Source organism: Mauremys reevesii, linkage group 9 (assembly GCF_016161935.1).
Source record: "Mauremys reevesii isolate NIE-2019 linkage group 9, ASM1616193v1, whole genome shotgun sequence".
Classification (NCBI taxonomy): Eukaryota; Metazoa; Chordata; order Testudines; family Geoemydidae; genus Mauremys; species Mauremys reevesii.
Genome location: NC_052631.1, coordinates 17,615,323 through 17,638,266, shown reverse-complemented (window position 1 = coordinate 17,638,266; position 22,944 = coordinate 17,615,323). Strand labels below are relative to the sequence as shown.

Here is a 22,944-nt window from a genome sequence, read left to right as displayed (position 1 = left end):
AGGTTCTCTACTAACTGTAGTCCTCATCTTGCTGGCAATCCTAGATGGGGTATTGTCAGTCCTTGAATTACATATATTAATGTAATTGTCGAAGAATTTTCCATGCTTTCTCTAATTTACCCAAGAAACTGACTACTAACATCCAACATAGTGTTACTAAGCCCACTAAGCAGAAACGTTTTTGAATTGTGGTGACTGCTAACCCAGTATCCTCTTTAAATTTAAGGTTTTGACCATAGATTTATGCGTGTGTATCCAGGTGTTCTCTGTTTCACTGAAGATATAGTGTCTAGAAGTATGGTCTCATTGCCATCTGATAACTCTGCCTCTTGGATTGTTTCCACTGCTCTTGATGGCTTGCATGCTACCACAAGATGTTCCATTTTATGGAATCTATTACATTCCACATTTTTTTGCTGATCACACACTGTTGCCAGCTGTGGCTTGGTTTCTTGCCAAATTTTCTTCAGCTTTTCCATGCTTCCCTCCTATTTAGGTTCTTTGGTGTCCCACTCTCTAGTTGTGCACTGTTCTTATGTTGTAAATTTGATCCAATTGCCATTTCATATTTGCATCTTCTTTACTGGGTCAATATCACCTGATTCAATTATAAGCTAGGTTTCTTCTATGTAAGTCACATACTGTTTCTTTCTCACCTTCTGCGAGTGAGTGAGAGATCTGGGTCTAACTAAACATGTGTCAATAAATTATCCTGTCTCATATTAGTTCTTTAATATTCCATATTTGTATATTCAGAAAGACTATAAACTGCAGTAATAGTCTCAGCTGTTTCCCTTGTTCCTGGCATTTCCTATTCAATTTTGGCTATTTCATATTTAATATTATGTTTACTGATGAAATTGGCATCAGAAGCCTCTTTCACTTTGATGTATTCTTGCTTTTCCTCCAATGAGGGGTAGGGTACATAGGAGGTCATCAGCAGAATTACCATGGCAAATATCAGGGCATTTATCTGTATTTCAGTGCTTTCTCTTTTAAACCAGAAGCCATCCAGAATCTCTCAGATCAATGGATCCAGCAAGACCAGCTGCCTACAATTCAACTTCTCACAGCACAAATGGTTCTGTTAAAGTGCCATTCCTCTATAGAGGCAGAGCTCTGCCTCCTTCCTACTGCAGCTTTCACAGGCCACTTCCCTGATTTTCCAGTTTCTCTCCACCCTGGCAGTCTGAGCACAAAATAAAAGAAAGTTGCTGCAGCTATTTCACCATCACCCAGACCCAAGAGAGAGAACGAAAATGGAGTGGAGGGGAGAGAGAGAGATAGCATCTGTGGTACACTACCAGCAGCTCTACAGATGTACCACATCTGCAAATATAAAGAGCGTTGAATAAAACTTTTGATTTCTTTGAGGTTTAACATTACAGAACTTGCATACTTCTCTATTTTAACTGCATAAACCAGATTGTATCCACTTGTTTATACTGCATCTTAGCATACAGAGTCAAAGCGAAATACCTGAGCATAGTAAACAGTACATAAGGAGTAAGAAAACTAAGATACGGGTGGGCTATAAAGGTCTGCACATATTATACATCTACCATATCTGATTTATTCAGTCCATTAACTATCAATAAACCTAAGTGAGCAATGGGACATTTTATTTTTCATTCTGCTGTTGCTGAAGTGTACATTTCACATTGGATAAATAGTGAGTATGAGTAATGACTTAAAAAAATACCCTCAAAAGAGAGTCAGTGAGGTAATTTTCATATCTTCTGTTTAGATTATAGTAGCATACAAGGTAATGATTCTGCAAGGTGCCTACTCCACTGCATGTTGAAAGCACGAGTTATGGCTCCCAGCAACTCAATAATGGTGTATAACCCCAAGCAAAGACCCATTCCAAAGCCCACTGAAGTCAATTAAAATCTTTCCATTAACATCAATTACTTCAGTCATGAGTCATTGACATGATCCCACTATCAAGTTAAGAAAATATCAATGATCCATTTTCAATTAGTGCAGTCCATCATGGGAATTGAGATAGAGTTGTAATTGATTCAACTTCTGAAGCAGGTAACAAAACTCAGATTGGCTATCGGGAATACCTACCATGCTAATATAGGCTGAGGGAGAGAGTCTGGCCAATAAGTGAGAATATGATTACAAAGATGTTATGATGCTCCTTTGCCACGTTGGTCTGCAATTTTATGTAGTCTATTTATCTATAAGGATGCATGTACTGAATCATGTCCAAGATAAGACCACCACAGGATGCCATTGTTCAAACTGCCACTAATGTCATGGCTAGCACCCTGGCATGGAATGTATATTAATGTATTTGTTACTGAAAATATGATGGCAAAAATCTGATACTAAAAGAATTAGAGTAGTAACAAATGAGTGGGTTTGTTGTCATGGGTGATATTGTTTCCTGCAGCATGAGATAAGGAAGCAGTTTCTATTATTCTGCAGCAGGTGAGCATCATCTTGGTGATAGTACAGATAAAAATCCTTTAAAGATATTCACTTACAATGAGTAAGTTGCAGTGAAGGTCAAGTGTAACAGGGTTTTAGTTCTGTTCCTTGCAGTTGACATTTTCATTATGATATTTTCACTAGTTCCCTAAAACTGATTATTCTTATGGCAATGCCACGGTATGTGCTTGTTTGTTTTGGGGTGGGGGGAGAAATAAGTGAACACAATACACTCCAAAATTAGGCAGTATTGGAGAATATCAGCAATTGAAGTAGGAAGTTTTTCCACTGGCTTCAACACCTGCTCAACTAGAAATCTGATCTTTGTGCTACAGACAGAGCATAACTTTGACCTTTTGTTCATTTATGCAATGGATCACTTGGGAAGCAATCAAAAATTAACCATCATTTCACCAGCCATGGAAAACTTGCCTTTTCTTGACCATTTGTATCCTGCTGTGCAAAGTTTAATTTCTTCAGTGAAAAAGAAACCATGTCCAGTTAGTGTGATCCATTACAATAGTGTTTCCCATAGAAGGGCATCAATACTGTGTGTATATATTTTAAAAGGACCAAACTAACATTGAGTCATTTCCACAATGACCTTGTGTACCATGTTCCAGGCTGCAGTTGTGGCATTTAGGTGAGCTGGGTATAAGCAGCTGAATGTATTTCTATTTCTATCTAGGTATTTACAGGGACACTGTCACCACAGTATCTGAGCACTTCAAATATTAAATAACTTGCCCTCACAACAGCCCTGTGAAGAAGGGAAGAGCTATTATCCCCATTTTAGAAATTAAGGGGTAGATTTTTTCTGTGTCTTTGGAAGTATCCCCTCTGGTAACTTAGTCAAGGTGTCAGCCTCCATCCCATGCACCCAAAGACATAGTCCAGTAAACTGGTACTGCTATCCAAAGACAATATTGATATGAATATCACAATATTGTGTCCAAGACCTCCATTCTGCTCGGCAGTGCAGAAACACCAGCTCCAATCCTGTGATGAGTCCCACCTACATGGAGTCCCCATTGATTTCAACAGGGCTTCGGGTTGCCACAACTGTTTATCTGGCACTCATTGCAGGATTGGGGCAACAGAACAAAAGAACAATCCGTGGCCAATAAAGTAAGCTGAGATACAACAGTGGATTGAAAAACAATTGATGCAGGTGAAAGGAAAGAGTGAACACCACAGTAATAAGAACATGTGAACTTACACCAACTATGTGCATAACTTGGTGGATTTGAGTTGAGATTAGGTTAGATTTTTTAGTTACAAGATATAAATAACTCACATGAGAGAGATTTTGTAGATTTGGGCTTTGCTAGGTTGCAGGTAAGTGTAAAATGGCTCTCAGGTGTACAGGACTGAACTGACACCCCCTCAAATGGCTCACTTTTTCTTACAGTACAGACTTTGTTGATTAAAACATAAATGCAATTTTCTGAGAGGCTACAATTCAGTTATTATCCAGTTACTTCTGATAATAAACTTACTTCCCAAGGGCTAGATTGAGATATTTGAACACTGCCCATGGGGATGTACTTTTACAAGGTCATCAGATACCACAGTGATAGGTTCAATAAAAGAACCAGAAGAGAACAGAAGTTTGATTAGGTATGGCTAAACTGCAGGGAATTTGAGGTTTTGTAAACTTGTCAGACTACTAGTGTGTGCGGGGAGGGTTTTTTTGTTTTTTTTTTGTTTTTTTACAAAAAATGACTGTAGTTTGTTTTACAAGACTCATCATTTAAATGAACATTTAACATGAATCAAGAAAAAAAATATAACAAGACATGTTTCTAATTGTGGTGGGGCCCCTTGTTAAAATTTTGCCAGGGAGCACTGGGATGATTTCTGTGCCTCTGATAGAACTCCTCCTTCTATATTGTTTTCTCCAAACCTGCTCCCCCATGCTTGGGAGAGGCACCCCAGAAACATGCGCAAAACGTATGCATTATCCTATTTCAAAGCTTTCTTCAAACTCTCTTCTTCCACGATGCCTACAAAACACTTGAAAATGGTTGGACAGCTAGTGTATCAAGACTAATGCTCATCATGCTGACCAATATTGTCTCATTTTTATACTCTCACATCAGTCTTGTCTTCTTAGACTGTAAACTCTTTAGAGTAGATACCATATTTTAGGCTCTGTACAAACAGAACAAGTGCAAGGGGGTCCTGGTCCCTGACAGGGGCTCCTGGGTGCTCTTGTAAAACACATAAATAATTTCTATACCCACCATCCCTACCAGATATCCCCAGGACTCAAAAATATTTCTGAAGAGCAAACTGTCTTTTGAGAGAACCAGATTGCACTGTCAGCTGTTTACAAAAACTGTTCCCATGTCTCCAAATTATACAGTCTGTACCATGTTATCAGTGTATGCTCAATATAATTTTCTTGTACAAAGTCACAGCATTTGCTGCAAATGCTTTTAATAACTTTTTTGGCAATTGATGCCCTATATTGTTCATGGTCATGAAAAAAAAAAAACTTCATTTAGAAGGGGAAACAAATGATCAGATTTCTCAGACCTTAGCACCTCCTCACTGTAAGCACATCCACTCGTGGTACATGGAATTGTTACCGAATTATGGAGAGATTTTTTTTAAGCAAACCGGCCCTGTAATTTTCTCACAACTTCTTTATACCCAATAACTATCAAACTAGTATTTAAAAAAAAAAAAAACAAGCACAAGGTTTTGGATCTTGTGATCCTGATTTTCTCCTCATTTATACTGCTATGAAACAGGAATAACTCCTGACAAATCACTCTCGATCTGATTTTAATAGTACCTTAAAACGAGAGCCTTGTGCCCATTGTACTCAGATTTATGTAATGATCCTGTATAGGACAAGTAGTTCAGGAAACTCAGGCCATTAATTGTTGCAGGAGTATAAATTTAAGAGCAGACCAAATATTAGCTAAGTAACAGGGAAAGAGAACGACAGAAAAATATGGGGGATGGGCTCCTGTCACAAAGTTTAGATAGATCCAGGCTTACCCAGCAGAGCTTGTTCAAGCCTACAGTTTTGATTTAGCCTATCTGAACTGAATTCTAATAGAGACAATTGCATGGAAACAAGATAATTGTATTTAAGAGTTCATCTGGTTCTCGTGCTTATTCCTCTCTCAAGTCAATTTTATTTTGTGACATTCCCAATGGTGACTACAGAAATTATCACAATGTCACATACAAGCGAGGAGTAAGCAAACAGGATCAAGGTAATGTCTAAGGAACGAGGGCTCCATTTATATGCAAATAACCTTAGTAATTAAAATAAGGAAAGGGAAAACATGACAAGTAAATGATTCCTATAGAATCAAAGCAGCAGCAGCAATGACAATGACTTTGAGTACCTGATTTCTGGAGTGAGGACCGCATGTCACCAGTGCAAGATTTTTGACATTGATGGCACTAGCATCTCTTGAGAGTGGTCCTGAGTAGAGGATTAAGAGCCAAATACTTCCACTGGATCAATATCTTTTTAGTCTAGTACAGAGAATGAGATGCTTGATGTTTACTAGATTTATGAGCTCAGTTGATTACCATCTTTGGATAAAATCTACAGCCCTCTAAACAATTGTTATGGCAAAGTCTAAACTAGATTCCATTGGCTAGCAATAAACTTTCTGTGACGTTTGCTCTGGTTCAGCAGTTAACTTCTCACATATGCATGTTACAACTTTTTCCTCATTCCCCTAGAATTATCCGATTGGAACATTCTGATCACTATAGTGAACATGTCAGGTTCCCATAGCGTGGCCATGTATTAGTAGCTGAATTCACCTTTTTTTGGTGTATATTGACGACATTTATATCTGCTACTTCATGGACTTTACCCCAATAAGCTGAAATTGTACTAGTATTTTCTGCTCATCAGGAGTTAGAATACATTTCAGATATTTTCTGATCTTCAGTAGCCAGGCAGCAAAGTGGCTTCCTTGCACCTGGGAAATTATAAACCATTAGCACCTAGAATCTAATTTTCAAACATATAATTTACAAAACGCATCACAAGTTCTGCAGGCTAGGGGAAACAGAGCAGTGAAGCAAGCCATGGGACCTTCATGTATGGAACAGTTTGATGGCAGCTTTATCATTGTCAACTTTTATTTTAATAATTTTGTAAAACCTTTTATATATAAAACTAAGCTTTTAATAAAATTGTGCAAGAGTAACACCTTTTGCTCCCCATTACTGCTTCACCTCTCACTGTGGGGAGCACTACTAGCCATCTATAGCCAATTTTTGGGAAAGGGGAAGCCTGATCCATTAACACAGTTCCCTCCTAAGCCCCCAAAAGGCAGTTTGCTACACCCAAAACACAAAAAACTGACAGCTTTCTAAATTCCATACAGGGAGTCAATTTTTTTTGACTAAGTATATTAATGCTCCTTGACTATCACCTCAACAGGAAATACATTCTGCCTATTAACATCAATGTGTGTATAAAATAACTTCTTTAACACGTGATAGAAGTCATTTGTATTGCCAAAACAATGAGGACACAGAAATGGTCAAATACTCTTCCCCCCTCCCCCCCGAGAAGAGTTTCTATCCAACAAGGATTGTACTCTGAACAGTCATGGTAGCAGAGCAAGTTCTTAGTCAGATGGCACTAATTCATACTGACTCCCACAGTGAGAGAGTTAAAATACCAAATATAGATTAAATGTCAGAAGAACTCAATTCAGATCCAGAGTTTGGGATTGACACATTGTAAAAATAAAAAAGGAACCATTTGCAAAAAAAATGTAATCCCAGTCTTATTTCTACCTCAAAAGTTTGGGTATGTTTGGATCCAGTACTTTGCACCCACTTCTACAGCCCAAGGTAACTCTCATCACTACTGGTGCAGGCTTTTTCCAAACAATATTTCAGCACTTTTGCCTCCAACCAGAAACCAGACATGCAGAGAAATGTGTAGCACGCGCGTGTGTGTACACACACAGTGTAACTCCTCATTTTACCACGTTATGTTCCTGAAAAAATGCAACTTTAAGTGAAACTATGTTAAGTGAATCCAATTTTCCCATAAAAATGAATGTAAATGAGGAAGGGGTTAGGTTCTAGGGAATTATTTTTTTTTGCCACACAGTACAGTACTATAGTTGGGAGGTGCCCCTCCTTACCCCACACAGGCAGAGCTCACTGGTACTGGAGACAATGAGGCAGGCAAGGAGGCTGGAGGTGCTGTGCAACATGCTTCTCCTAGCTTACAGCAGCTCCCCCTACTCCGCAAGCACCAGGGGTGAGGGGCTCAACCCTCGGCCCACCACTCCACTCCTTCTCCCAAGCCCCCACCCTTAACCCACCTCTTCTTCCGCCTGTCCTCCCCCCCCCCATTACTCCGCACGCCGCGTCCTCACTCCTCCCCCCTTCCTCCCCTGCCTCCTGCCCGTGGCAATCAGCTGGTTTGCAGAGTTCAGGAGGCAGGGAAGGAATGGGGAGCCTGTGTGACAAGTCCTCCCTCCTGAGCACCCACAAGCTAGCTGATTTCCGTGGGCAGGAGGGTGGGTGGGAAGGGAGAGAAGGAGGGAGAGGGAGAGGCGCTGATCCGTGGGGTCTGCCAGCGGGTGGGAGGCGCTGTTGGGGGGGCATAGGAAGCTCGTAGCAGGGATGCCAGCTGTGGAGAAAGCAGGCAGCCAAAAGGATGTTATAGCGAAGCATTTCACAAAAACTTTAAATGGAGTACGTTCTATAGTTGAGCAGGGGCACACGATCAAAACATTAAGCGAGAGGATGTTAAATGGGGAGTTACTGTATATAAAAATACACACAGACACTCTGAACCTTTAAATGTCTATGACCCTGTTCTCTGCAGAGGCATCTGCCATTCTGTGAGGTAACATTAATGTATTTTGTGAGTGAGGAGATACAAACCAATCGCTCTGGGAATCTTCACTTTTGTTATCTCTTGTTTTGTTGTGTCATTTAACCCAGAATGTCATTCAGACTGAACAGGTATGCTTGCTTTTTGTATCTAGAAAAAAGAATGGGAAAAAAAAAACACACACACACACCACAAGACAAAGCAAACCATCTATATGCAAACATCCAAAATAGGTATGAGTAGATTTGGGAGGAAGAGTTCATGTGGGGAGTTCTTAATTTATGTGAGCTAATTCACTCATCTCTATTACCATCACAAGCATTTCAAAAAAAGGGACATTTGAACAAGTCCAGAAGTGCTGAACCTGCATTCTACCCCAAAACAAAGAACATCATACTCATTTATCATTTAGGGCAACATAATGAGAGCAGCTGGGAATGCCATTCTGGCAATTTGCTTAGGATGATGTACTGCAAAATAAGAGTCATACCTAGGATACATTACCCTTATAAGAATGCACGAAGACCAAGGGTTAGCTGGTGTATAAGTCATTTACGATGACATATGGATTACAGTGCTGGTTACCAAGTAGATGGTTTTGGTTGCATTAGCTTTCTGATGAAAAATAACTCTTACAGAATAGGCTGTTCATTTGTGAGATCCATAGAGAAATGCGACATTTGCCAAAGCAATTAGTTTGCATTCAAAAATGTGTCAATTACCAGGCAGACATTTATGTGGAAATGACTAGAGCTGGCTAAATTATTCTTTGTGAATAATTTATCCACTGAATTTAGCACTTTTTTCCTGTTTGTGAATTATCCATGAACAAACTGGTTTTTGTAGATCTATTTGTTATTGGTAATTGTCTGCTGAACAATTCATGTAAATATATTTCAGCTTATGGGCTGCCCACAAGCTGTTCACTTCTGCTGTTTACTATTTGTAGCATGTGAATGGTCACCTCCAGTAAGTCACGTTATTCCTTCTGCTCCCTGACTGACTAAGTGAAATAGGAGAGTAATGAATAACAAGGAAGTAATAAATGAATTCTTGTCCGTGTACAAATACCCTTTTTTTGCATGCAAAAGTGGGCATTCACACAGAAAGCAGCTATTCCCCTAACAGTTCACTTGTGGGTTTATGAATAGAGAATAAAATGGGTCAAGAATACAAGCTGTTTGGAGTCTGAACAAATTACTGCATCTTATTTTACATCTGTATTTCACAGCCAAAAGCATGGTAGGCCCCTCACAGTGCCCATAAAAATACAGTCTATGCCAGAAAAGTTTACAGTCTAGCTTGATCTGACACAGAGGAGGGGGAGCAAAATGACGCTAAGAAGAGCTGCAGGAGTCAGCTGGTGTGCACCCAAGGAGGGCAGAGGATTTATTTTCTTCATACAAAAAAAGTCAATCTCAGGTGACCCTTCCACGTAGGTGTCATGGCAAAAGTGGCTCTTGGGGAAGAGCTTGAATGGGGAGACACCTGATGCTCATGTACTTCCTAAGCAGGAGGCAGCAGGGAAAAAAGTTCAGAGACCATTATGGGAGAGGCACACAACTGGAGTTCCATCACTGGCGGAGGGGATGGAACAGCAGGCAATACAGTAAGGCTACACCTGCACTACATACCACTGGTGGAGGAGTGTTGTGTACGTGTAGCTAGACATGCCTGTGAGAAGCACACCACAACCACACTGCCATGTGTAGCGACATGTGTCAGTGAAACACTCTCGGAGAGGGGAGGCACTGGGGAAAAAGCTTCATCATCTCTCCACTGCTGGAGCCTTCCACTGTGGCAATGAACAGCTCTGGAAGAGGGAAGGCACCCATGACAGGCTGAGACTGCCAGAGCCTTTTCCTGCCGCAGGGAAAGGCTCTGGCAGTAGGACATTTCAGTGTACTTAAGGAGGCACAGAATGGGTGAGTAGAGAGCACATAGGGGGATGTGCTCAAGTACATCTTTACTCCACTTTCCTAAGCAGGGTCTCACCATTTACACTGCTATGTTTTACCTATGCAATGGGGAGTGTTCCTGTATCTACTTTACACAGTGCTGAAAGAAGGGTGCAGTGTAAACACACCCTAAGACAGGATGGGATGAGGGAGAGTAGAAAGAGGCGAAGTTATGTGAGGGCTTGAAAGCAAAGACAAGAAGTTGAAATGTAATGATGAGGAAGCCAATAGAGGGATTGACAAAGAGGGAGGAAGGACTGAAAACAGTATTTGCCCAGCTTGGATAATGATAATGCAGGGAGAGAGGGTGTGGCAAAACCTCATTGTCCCAGAGCACCCCTTTATGACACAGTGAGGTACTACAGCAGCTTTGCCTCAGGGTCCCCTGGTTTTGTCACAACTCTGACCAGCCACCAACACCTTACAGGATCCTTCAATTACTTAGCCCTCTGGCTAAGTCACATTTAGCCTCACCTCCTTCCAGGGTATCAAAATCCAAAGTAAACAAAGCCAGATCTTCGCCCCAGTCTGAAACTGAGCTCAGCCCCTTCTTCCCCAGGGGCCTGTCTTCTCTCCTGTAATTCAAGCGTTCCTCTGTCCACCTACTGGGCTCAGCTTTTACCTTTCCATCTCTCCCCTCAGTCCCTCCTGAGCTCCTTTTGTTGCTCCTTGCTCTTTCCTGAGTAGCTATTCCAAGGCCTTCCTAGCTGGAGCCCTCCAAATGCCCTTGCCTACCTCGTGCTCTCCCTCAGCTCCTCACAGGTACCACACTATGGGGCTGAACCCACACTATTGAAACCAATGGGTTTTTATTACTGACTCCAATAGGAGCAAGAGCAGGCTCTGTATACATTGTCTCATTGGTAAGATGGTGATACTACCAGTAGTTTCTACCAATGAGCCTAATAACCAGAAGACTGGTGTTGTTTAGCCCTGTATCACATAAAATAAGTAGTAATTGAATTGCCTAAAAGAGAGACTGTCTTTTTACCACCTTCGTAAGGTACAAAAGCTTAATCAAGGAAAGGCCCTTTTTCCAAGACAATTTGCATTCAGAGTGACAATTTGTATGCCAAGTTTCAGCATGATGCAAATTAAGTGGACTGAATTATGAACTCCTGAATAACTGGATATACAGTGGAAATGGCAATGAATACTTAGTTACAGCATCATAAAAATGATTCTATAAATACCAGACATTGAAAATGTAAAAAAAAATAAAAATAAAAAAAGGAATGAGTCGGATATGGTCTATAACTTTGGTTTGCTATAATGTCACCATACTTCATTAAGGGGTGACTTTAAAAACAAACAAAAAAACCAACAAGTATAATGCTGCCCTAATTGCTTTTACAATTGCTAGCTAACTTGAGAGTACAAATCATTATGATGATCAGGAAAGGGAGCATTGCTTAATGGTCTTAATCACCTGGCTCCTAGACAAGGCGAGCCATACTTGTGCCTTGTTCTAGTGACGTTATGGGATTGTACTGAAAACAAGTTGACAAGATTTGTGGCAATGTAGCTCTACAATGGCAATGTAATGTGACTGAGAGCTTTACAGAATGGCCTGAAAATTAAAGAGTCATTAAGTATCAGTTCTTTCCAAATCCAAGGTTTAGTTCTTGCCTTAGTCATTGAGCCACCTTCACTTATTCCAGAGGTTATTCATTCTTTACCCGTAAAATGCAAACTATTTTTGTCTTCCCCATGTTTAAAAATACCCTGTTAAGAGAAAAGTTAACAGAATGCATCAAATATGGATTCTTGGCACAAATAAAGATAATTAGTCTCTCACATAGATCTATATGCTGCAACATTCTTTTTCCTTCAGATAAGAGAATACATAGAACTCTGTTAATTGTCTTTGGTTCCTTAGTAATATTCTCTTTAAAAAAAACAAAGGAAAAAAAAAACCATGAATTGTTAGCTAAATTCAGGGCCTTGAGGGTTGTTTCAGGAGGAGGAGGAGGAGAAGATGATGGACTCAGTTATCTTTGATACGATTCAGTTTATTGACAGAAAATGCATAAACCTGTTTCCCTGAACACAGCAGGAATCTAACAGGAGACTGTTTCTTTGCTCACAGTTCCAAGCCCCTTTTTTGTTAGCTTTTTCTCAGGGCTGGGCTATCAGTTCTTCTGTAGTTTCCTGCAGTGTCTTTCTGCCTCTTCTTCATAGGAACCCCTTTGCCACATGTGCCTGTGTTTTGGTCAGTGACATATGCTTGTGTTTGGGGTGGAGTTTGCTATTGTTTCAGTTATCTGTCTTTGTAGACGGGCCGGACTCACCCCCGCGGCGCCTCCTGCTGGTGACTCCGGGAATTAGCTCAGTCCAGCGTTCGGAGCGCCCTCTGCAGGCTGGTGATCCACCTGTCCTCAGGCCCCCCGTGTCCCTCCCTGGACCCGGTGCCCTTTTACATGGGGGTGCTGCCCCCTGGCAGTAACCCCTTTCTCTCTGGGTCTCCCCTCCTTGGGGAACCCCCACCCTCTATCCCCACCTTGCCTCAGTATTGGCTACTGCCAGTCATTGTCTAGCCCCACACTCTGGGGCAGACTGCAGTATCAGCCTATTCATCACTGACAAAGGGGTTTGGACCTGCTGCTTTGGCCTACCCCTGGGCTGCCCTCTGCAACCCCCAGTACCTGTTATTAGCCCTCTGCTAGGCCGCAGCCTGGGGCTTTCTAGGTTGGAGCTCCCCAGCTCCTCAGCCTTTCCCCAGCCCTGCTTCACTCAGGTATCTGGTCTCTAGCTCCCTGCAGCCAGGCCCTTCTCTCTCTGAAGGCAGAGAGAGACTGTCCGGGCCTCCTGGCTTCCCTGCCTTTTATAAGGCCCTGGGCTCAGTTTGGGGCATGGCCCCCAGCTGCAGCCATTTCCCCAATCAGCCCAGCCAAAAAGCCCCTTCCCAGGGCTGTTTTTAACCCCTTCAGGGCCGGAGCAGGGTCCACCCTGCTACAGTCTTTATAAAGGAAATTAATCATTTCCTACATGTATCCCAAGTGAAAGCTATCTGTTATACTCCCTGGTTTCAATGGAGTTAACCACAACTCATAATATTTAGCACATTGTTTTGATTAGTTATTTTCCATTATTTGAGTCTTTTGAAAAAAAAAAAAAGAAAAAAACCCCACCAGTTAGTCAACCTGTATCAATTAACATTTATAAGTGTGCCACATGCTAATGTGTTCGGGTCATTTTCATGTATTCTGTGTTTCATTATTGTAACTTAATGTAGGACCCTAAGGGAAACAGCCTAGAGCAGGGGTTCTCATTTTTCTTTTTTAATCCCTCCCCCAACATGCTATAAAAACTCCATGACCTACTTGTGCCCAAGAACTGGTTTTCTGCATATACAAAAAAACAGGGCCAGCATTAAGGGGTAGCAAGCAGGGCAATTGCCTGGGGCCCCAAACCACAGGGGGCCCCACAAAGCTACATTGCTCAGGCTTATGCTGCAGCCCCAGGGGTTTCAGTCCCATGCAGTGGGGCTTAGACTCGCTGGGCCCAGGGCAGAAAGCTAAATGCTGACCCTGCTTGGCAGCCCTCCCCAAAAACCTGCTTGCAGCCTCTGAGGGGGCCCTGGTTGAGAACCACTGGCCTAGAGTATCATTAAATGCTCCAGAAACATATGTCAGGAATGCCACTTGGTTTAGAATTTGGTTCAGTCTTTAGGAGGAGACGTGACAGCCATTTGAGTTAAATGCCAAGGTCACACAATGAGTGGCAGAGCCAGGTCTAGAATCTAGGTTTTCTGAAATCCACTTTCCCCTCCGAAAGTTTCCCTCCAACCATCACATCATGGGAAGGAAGTTTGCTCAATTGCAGAATAGGCCACCTCAGAACCAGTAGAATTCTGGCCTTCATATTGGCTTTGGGGCCCTTTCCATTCCTAAAAATGCTGCTCCATTCCAAGGATTCCTCTAGCTACTGCTGCCTACAGGAGTCCCTACTATTGCCTTCAGAGGGTTCCTCAATGAGGAATGTATCCAGATATTGCATCAACTAATTGTCTGGCAATTTTTCCATTGGTGTCTCATGAAAAGGGTGGTAATCATGCCCTGCCCCAATCCATCCACTCACCAGCTTCTCATCTCTTAGACCCTAAAGCCCCACCACACACACACAATGGGAGAAGTCCCCTACAGCCATTGCTAATATTGGGGAAATAAGGATTTTGGAATTTACCTTGCTGACAAGAAGATAAAAAAATGCAGCTTTCAGATTACTCATCTCGGATCTGCAAGTCACTTCTGTGCACTTAACATTAACCTAAATCACATCTCTGGGAAGATGATATCCTCCCATAGAACTATCGAAAGCCAAAGTATTATTCACTGCTGCGTTGTCCATCTCCTAGATATCAAACACATAAGAATCTCTAAGAGAAATTAAAAGATCTTTGGGAAAATTCTAGTAACTGGAACCATACTGAAGCAGACCCTGTAAAAACATCTGCTCTTAGTTTTCATGTTAAACAGTGGCAGGTTTTTTTTAATTGTTTTCTAGATCACTGCAGAGGACACCAGTGGTAGTAGCCAGTGTAATTTATCTAAATCTTTAATTCTCTGCTCAGGCACAGAAATAAATTAGCTTCTTTTAAAAGAGTAAATGTGAAGAGAATTTTTAATATTCTAGGTTTATGATCAGGTATTGAGGCAACTGATGGATAGTTACACATTCACAATCACTGCCATTAAATGAAATGGCATCCTGCCGTGCAAAGGGACAAAATTCAGTTTCCAGTGTGCATAGAACTAATGTGAAAACTAGAAGCTGCGGTCACGTATGAAGACTCCTCTTGCAAGTCTTATTACTTACTAAATATGAAACAGAGCCAAAAAGACTTACCTTAAGCCTGCAAGGAGCACTTTATGTACTAGGGTTACCTCATTTATGCTGTAAGTGGCACTCAGTACAAGCTGAGATATGTAATCAGTATCAATGCCTTCATGATAATGAGGACCTCGTGAATGACGGAGTTCAAAGCTGTTTCACATAACTTCCAATTTAATATTTTTCAACTTTTCGTCTCAGTCTGGAATGCACACTTGGCCAGGGGTAAGCTGTCCCCTGGGTTTATGCTGTACCTTCTCCACTCTTCAAGCCCATGAGGAGACTGAGGGCCCATGATGAAGCAAACAAGTGAGGAAAGAGGGTGGAGCGGCAATAAAGTGGCTGAAGGTTTTCTTCACAGTGCTGATGTTTTGGGGGGCGGGGGGGAACACATCCCCACCTCTGAGTCTAGAGCATTTTGGCTGCTTGGAGATTTTTTTCCCCCAAAGCTAGCCTGAAGCTTAAGGGAAATTAAAACTCACCACAAGATGATGAAGAAGATTCCCGAAGTTGTTCTTCAAGTATTGCGTACCAATATGGCACCTAGGCTAACGTATGAATGCCTTAAATTAGGTATCTAAGTTCATATCTATATAAATGACCTTATTATCAGGGTTCCCAAGAACCCACTGTCATTGGAAACTGGCCAGATGGCTTATTGTCATCTATAGCACCTTCTACCAATCACATAGTAGTTGTGTCTATAACACGCTTATAACATCTACTAATTTGTTAACCTTTATAAGCTATTTGTAAATGTACCCTTAACATGAAGTGTGACATTTTTCTGTGAACTTCATTTCAAGCCAAAACTTGCCACTTTTCCTTTTCACATGAGGCTCTTTGTAAAATACTTTCAAAATTTATCAGCTTTCTAAAACCACTGACCACTTTCCCTATGTAATAGCTTTAACAGCTTTCTTTTTTAAAGAAAAACAATTTGAGACGTGAAATGAATGTAATACCAAATGGTGTGACCCTATGACCTATGTTCAAAGAAGCATAAAATTATCTGCATTTGAAGGTTGATTAGATTTCACTCTAATGCTGGTACTGTATGTTAAAATATTTTTCCCTCTGCAATGACATGCTATATAGTGGAAAAAAGATGCCAGAAAAATGATGTTGTGCAATTATAAATGTTCACATTTTAGTTAATTATTCTTCCAATTTACCAATGACCTAAATAAGTCACTAATTAAATAGTGCAAAACTATCAGCTTACCCAGTTTCATTATTGACATCGTGCCTGTTTGTTATAGGGGGCTCGAAAACCATTAAGCACTTTTGCTTAAATGGGGGTTATGAAACTGGTGGAGATTACACTTCAGCCATGCACTGAAAGCCATAATAGAGCCCATAACTGGCTGCTCAGAGATGCTGAGCCCAATGCCACTTAGGGGAGGCTGGAATAAACTGTTACCCAAGAAGCCTGAGATTTTAACTTAGCCAGATAGCACTTCCTGTCCTGGGCAAGAGAAACAGACTGGGAACACAATCTTAATATATCAGCCAGAAGGAGTTTAGAACAGGAATATTTGCAATAGCACGAGACTGGACTTCAAGACATCCCTTCCAGTTTTAGGCTCATCGATTTTAGGTCAGAAGGGATCACCTAGTCTGACCTCCTTCACCCATTCACTCCTGTAATAGATCCTTAACCTCTGGCTGAGTTAAGAAAGTCTTCAAAACCATAGTTTAAAGATTTCAAGTTACAGAGAATTCACCCCTTACAATAGTTTACATCTGCAAGTGACCTGTGCCACTTTCTGCAGGGGCGGGGAGGAGAGGAAAAGCACTACATGGGGTTTCTGCCAATCTGATGGGGGGAGGGGGGCAGAATTCCTTCCCAATCCCAAATACAGTGATCAGTTGGATCCTGAGCATGTGGGCAAGACCCACCAGGCAGATACCTCAGAAAGAATTTTGTTAGTAACTCAGAGCCCTCCCTATCTAGTGTCCTGTCGCTGGCCATTGGGGATTTTTGCTACTGACAGTTGCTGATGAGCCACTTACCATTGTGGGCAATCCCATCATACCATTCCCTCCATAAACATATCAAGCTCAGTCTTGAAGCCAGTAAATTTTTTTTGCCCCCACTGCTCCCCTTGGAAGGCTGCTCCGGAACTTCACTCCTCTGATGGTTAGAAACCTTCACCTAATTTTGACTATAAACTTGTTGGTCAGTTTATATCCGTTTGTTCTTGTGTCCATAGTGGCATTTAACTCCTCTCCCTCCCTGGTATTAGTCCCTCTGATGTATTCATAGAGAGCAATCATATCTCCCCTCAGCCTTCTTTTGGTTAGCTATGTTCCTATGGTTCACAGAAGCAATAACTGATTGCAACAGTTCTATCAAACATCCTTATTACTGAACAATTTGTGGTTTCTTTTCTCAAGGCAAAAATAAGTGTAAAGAGCAATTTACTTAGTTAGACCATTACTTATGTGAGAGAAACTCACAGCTGGCTGCCCACAGCCCTGATTAGAACACTCCCAGCATTACTTGGAAGGCACTTAAGTTACCTCACTTTCTATTGTCACATGCCCAGTTGATTCCACATTCAATTATCTTTTCTTACAGGGATTAAAAGGAAAAAAGATCACTCATGGCATAAGGTAAAGTCCAGAGGAAAAGCTCCCCCAGCCAAAACAAGAACAGACCTTAGCCCTCTTCTGGGGAATGTCACTCATCTCACTGCCACAATTCCTTATGTTCCACACAAACTTTTATTGTTGAAAATTATTTACATCATAGATGAGTTATAAACAAGAGGAAGGAAGCCCATAGCATTTTGATGTTCCAGTAATAATGATTGTGTGTGTCCCTTCTTTGGCTCTCACATGCCTACGCACTTGGGCTTTGGCAGGTGTGCTTCAAAGTCATTTTAAAAATTGTCCAATAAAAATCCCATTTTCAAAAACCTCACACTTCTAAGGCAAGTTACAGCTTCAAGGAAATGCAACCTTCCTAGTTATGCCTCCCAAGGTGTGCGGTGTCCTGCTGTGAGGTGAGGGATAGAGTCATTGGGCCTACAGTCTTTCTATATATATGGTAATCTAAACAGGGGAACTATTGGTCACTGTACTCTCTCTCCATTTTCATTTATTTCATCTCTTCCTATTGAGCTATTATTGGGTCACCCGCTTCCTTCTGAAAGTCCTCTGACAGCTCCCACCAGGAGGCCAGTTATTGGCCAGGTAAGAGAGCCTGGAGGCCGTGCATCTGTTCAGGGACTGACAGGTTGGCACAGCGAGTTAAGAAGCCTATGAATCTGTAGCATTTGGCTTACCCCAGACAAATAAAAAAAAAATCACTACTTTGCCTTACATTTCACAGCACTGGGTTATGCTATGCTACCCATTACTCACAGTGAGTTGATCTTCATTCCTTGAACAGCCTTCCTGATTTCAACAGGCATGCACACAGAGTAAGCCAGTACAGAGTGTAGCATAGTCTGACCCCAGAATAGTTTCAAAACCAATTCTGACTCTTTTACCCCTTCTCAGAAAAGGGTCTGATGGGGAAAACTGTAGGTGTTCAATTTTGTCCTGCAGGGATACATTACTTCCTAGTATTTCTGTTGTCTCTGCCAATCAAAATTCATCCAATCCTGTAGCCTTTATTCACCTGAGCCCATGTTGTAGGATCAAACTCACTATTTTACTCACTCATGAGAATGTATTGGCTCCATGAGCCAGATCCTCAGCTGGTGTAAATCAATATCACTCAAATCTTGAAGTCAATCATGCTACATCAGCTGGGGAATCTGGCCCCCCATTAAAAAAAAAAAAGTCAAATCCCTTTACAAAAGAAATACATTAATGGCTGGAAATGCTATGGCGTTGTGTAGTGTTAGCACAGCATTTGCATATGTTAAGAAAAAATACATATTGTATACCATAGGATTTAAGCCAAATGGGGTATTTCATATCAAGAAAATATGAAATTTTACATCAATGGCCACATGGCTGGAAAACAACGTGCAACGCAGCAGCAGTGTACCAAAAAAAAAAAAACACCCAAAGGATTTAATGCTTGGAAATAAAAAACCCCAAACTGAACAAAATGCAGCAAATTGTGAATATCCGTCAAAAAAGTACATTCACTTGACATCAGCATTCCAGTCTAGACTACTGCCTAGGACTACATCTAAATCTACAGCCTTACTGTTTGCATGGTAGGTGCAGAAAAGAAGCTCTCCATCTTCCCTTCCCACACCATGCATATTAGCAGAAAGCAAGACTTAATCCTTAATGTGCTAAGATTGAACATAAATCCGGTTCTGGTCACTGTGCTGGGATATCCATGTGAGTCTGCAGGAAACACTTCAAGGGGGTGGAATTAACCCACCCTGCTTACTGAAGGAAGCAAGGTTCTGGCCCACAAATTTCATAGATCACTAAGATCCCGGTCAGTCTTGATCAGGGGTCTCAAACATGCGGCCCGGGGTTATTTCCTGAGGCTACCAAACTCTCCTCACCCGCTGCCTCTCTTCCCCCCAGCGCACCCCATCCTCGCTCCTATGCCTATCTCCAGGCACTTAGCACTTTCCAAGAGGGAGAGGGAGAGGGAGGAGCGGGGAGCTGCGCGCTCAGAGGAGGAGGCAGAGAAGAGGCAGGGCAAGGGTGGGGATTTGGGGAAGGGGTTGGAATGGGGGCAGGGCCTCATGGAAGGGTTGGAGTGGGGGGTTGGGCTGTGGAGGGGAGGGAGGGAACTTTTGTATCTTTATATGAAAAGGGGTTATTGATGCGGCCCTCAGGCCAAATGTACTAGTCCTCATGTGGCCCTTGTGGTGATACGAGTTTGAGAACCCTGATCTTGATCATCTGCTGGGAAGCACAGGGTCATCTGTATGCAAGTGTTTTGCATTAACAGCTCTGACCTGACCTGCAGCAAATCTATCCCCACTCCTTAGCACCATTCCTCTTTTTTTCTACTGCTAATGAGAAGCACTTATCTATGTACATATGAATTATCTACAATAAAAGGGTTTCAGTTTGCATCCAAAGAAATCAGATAGTCACATGATCATTTACATCTGTGCAAGATTCTATGAAAATAGAAAAATTTTGGGTAGAAGTGTGAGGAAATCACTTAAACATTTTTACCACAGGATATAAAAAGCTCTACATAAGAGGAATATAATGCAACATTTTGGCTATACTTCAACAGCTGCTAGTATTACAGAGATGGGGTATGTTACCTAAATTATGTGTGTTTAGATTAAGACTTCGAGCTCAAATGATATTAAGCTCTTTGTCAAGCAAACAAGCTAAACAAAATTTTAAAATCTACAGATTATAGAGCCCATCTCATTTAAAACAACAACAACAAAAAACCACACCGAACCCTAGAAGCTATGAAATCATACATCCTGTAACTAACTACAGCTTTCTGAGTCAAGGCACATGAAAAATATTAAGATAATTATTCCAAAAATAAAACCAGAATTATGATTTGATTATTCTATTTACAGCTAAGATTTCAAAACAGCTATTCACCTTTTAAAATTTTATACAGCAAAATTTTATTCACTGTTTACATTGCAGTGTGATACATAGTCAGCCACCAAACTATTTACTTAATCTGACTAGAAAGATACTTGTCTATTTTCCATTATTCTCAGATGTTACAAATAATTCAGTTGATAATACTGATCCAGTGATTTTATAACCACCAATAAATTAGAAAAAAAAAGAAAGACTAAGAACTTTGTTCAAAAGGAGAAAACAGTGAATATGAAGAACCTTGTCTCATCAGTTTATTGAAGTGACTAGTGTAATGTGCTAGCAATATTGGACTATTTGCTGTTCTGTGCATGGTATTCAGCACAGAGCTCTTGAAATGAGCCTCAAAGACATTGTGAGTAAGCATTTTCTTATTTTGCCACTGAAGAAACCAATTACAACAGCTATAAGAAATATAATTGCATGAAATCTTATTAAATGAATATTAATACTCCAACAGAGCATAATAGAATTGTATTTCTAAGTTTTGCCACATTTTGTTGTTGGATGATCACTGCACAGCAATATATTATGTGAAATGTCCTGGAGAATTAAAAACCACTATAAGTCAAAATGTTAATTAAAATATGCTGTACTTCATAAAAATGATACTGTACTGGAATGGTAGTTAACAGTAGAAGGAGCAGATATTGTGAAGAACACTGCTTGGATGTTTCCTTTCCTAGGGCTAAGAATTTAATGACAGGGAAGCAGCGGTCTACCCATGGTGTAGCTACAATTTGAAATTCTCCCCACAAACCTCAAATAACCAGTGCGAGCTAAAAAAATATCAAAATTGTGATGAAAATTTGTTGAAATTTCAACTTCTGACAAAAAGAAGCAAAATATGAAATTTAAGTTATCTCCAAAAATAACTACATGTTGCTGCTAAACTGATCAAAAGTAAAAAAAAGCTTGTAATCTGGACATAATTTCAGAGTTAACATCCCATTGAGATGAATGCTGAACACGTCTCTTTCCATGTCTAAACGCTGACATTTTGTCTACATTAATGATTTTTTGTCCTCCCTAAATTCCTGATGTGGGTTATTTCTAGTTCAGATGGTCTAGTGGTTGCAATATTTGGATCCATAGTTTAGATCAATTATCTGCGTCATCAGCATTTAACACACTACATCACATCCTGCTCACAGCAGCCCCTATTGACACAAAGCTTAACGCACCAGTGACAGCCAAATAGTCCTCCTATGTTTTCCCAATATTGCTAACAATAATGGAGCTGAAATAGTATTAGCAGCATTGGGAGCACAGTTGTAGACAAAGCTAGATGGCACAACATGAATCCCAATCTAGAGAATTATCTTCACAACGGTAAGGACTAAAAATTTAACACTTAAGACAAAAGTCTTCCTGTAATTAAAAGTAGCAAGACTACCATAAAAGTGTTGGATACCGCTATAAATTGGGCCAATATGTCTCTTACATGGTCAGACTTTGCCAATAAAAGAAGGGCATTTTCAGGTGATTTATTTCCAAGCTCCCATATTCCCTTACCATCCCAGATGGTCCAGAAACTGAGCTACTACAGACCCTTTTAAACAATGACGACATTTCTTTATTAAAACTGATAAATGAGTGGTGATAGTAATTTCCCCAACTGAAAACTAAATGTGGAAGAATTAAATGGCTCTAAGAAGCTCAGAATCAGAGTTCCTCCATTCTCACTGAGGTGATTAGCATCCTTAAGAGAAGAATGATTCATATCATAATTTAGGATGAACATAATAGCTCTACAATGGCACTGCAACACAGCATGGCCACTTACTGAGCACCTCCTTCCACTCCAAGGGCAGGGGTCACTTTACAGGCATCCTGCTCAATTTGTCTCCTCTTAAGCACTCCAGACTACAATGGGAGATCATGGCTCTTCTGTGGCTGGTTTAATACCAAATAAAGTTCACTCAGACCTGAGAATTCTTAATCACAACATAATCACACAATCCTTGAGTCCCCAACATAAAATCCAAATCATAATTCAACAATTCAAACTTAGCTCTTGTCCTTCAGCCATATACAGAGCTCATTCTGTCAGTCTGCTCCACCTGAAGCTGCTAGTTCCCAGACCTTTCAGGCTAGAACTCACTCCTCCAGCTCTGCTTCCTTCTTTTATCAGTGACTCTTAGTTCCTAAGCTACCCTCTCTTACTGCCAGGCTTGCTACCTTTAGTAATCACCACCATTCCCTCACCCCTTCCCATTTCAGCTGCCTTGTATATGGATCACCTGATTCCTCTTATGTGAGGCTCATCCTGTAATCAGGGCTGGCTTAGCCCCAAGGCTCTGCAGCCCACAGGTAAGCCACCCTATGACAGGCACAACTGCACCACACATGTGA

General features: G+C 41.1%; 1 long non-coding RNA gene across 1 annotated transcript; it reads right to left on the bottom strand.

The window, feature by feature from the left end:
- Positions 1-196: 196 nt before the first annotated feature.
- LOC120372440 lies at positions 197-22,716 on the bottom strand. Its single transcript, XR_005584968.1, has 4 exons — positions 22,600-22,716; positions 6,241-6,401; positions 5,811-5,943; positions 197-1,189 (listed from the first exon to the last, which is right to left on the bottom strand). It is a non-coding gene; the product is annotated as an uncharacterized LOC120372440 (long non-coding RNA).
- Positions 22,717-22,944: the final 228 nt, after the last annotated feature.